We start from the raw sequence: 515 nt of genomic DNA, 5'->3' as shown, positions 1-515 counted from the left end.
CCCTAGCTGGTTTTGCTTAGAAGATAGAGCATCGGCCTGCAGCCTGAAGGCTCCCAGGTTTGATTCCGGTCAAGGGCAATATCTGGGTTGCCTTGCTTGCACAAGGCAGCTAATCAATGATTCTCTCCCATCACTGATGTTTCTATATCTCTCTCCCTCTCCCTTCCTCTCTGAAATCAGTAAAACTATTTTTTTAAAAAACCACCACGAAACAAACAAAAAAATTTCTATACAACTCTCAACAATTCAAAGCCATGCAAAATAGGTTTATCTGTTGCTTATGGATGAATAGACTAGTAGTTAACACCACCACTAGAATATACAGTGGGGCCTTGACTTACGAGTGTCCCGACTAACGAGTTTTTCGAGAGATCCGCCAATTTTTTGCTTTGAGTTGCGAGCTAAAATTCGGGTTATGAGCCAACTTCAGATACCCCACCACTAGTTGGCGCAGCGAACGTCACAGTGAACGCCACAACATCAGCCCAGCATCACGTTCTCACTCGTTCACTTTA

The 515-nt window shown here is 43.9% G+C and overlaps 1 protein-coding gene across 11 annotated transcripts in view; it reads right to left on the bottom strand.

Moving 5' to 3' along the window:
- Window positions 1-515, bottom strand: part of BPTF (bromodomain PHD finger transcription factor) — a 134,486-nt gene that overhangs the window by 97,917 nt on the left and 36,054 nt on the right. The window lies entirely within an intron of this gene.

Source organism: Myotis davidii, unplaced genomic scaffold, assembly GCF_000327345.1.
Source record: "Myotis davidii unplaced genomic scaffold, ASM32734v1 scaffold69, whole genome shotgun sequence".
Lineage (NCBI taxonomy): Eukaryota > Metazoa > Chordata > Mammalia > Chiroptera > Vespertilionidae > Myotis > Myotis davidii.
The sequence above is the reverse complement of the archived record's forward strand: the minus strand, read 5'-3'. Positions and strand labels throughout refer to the sequence as shown.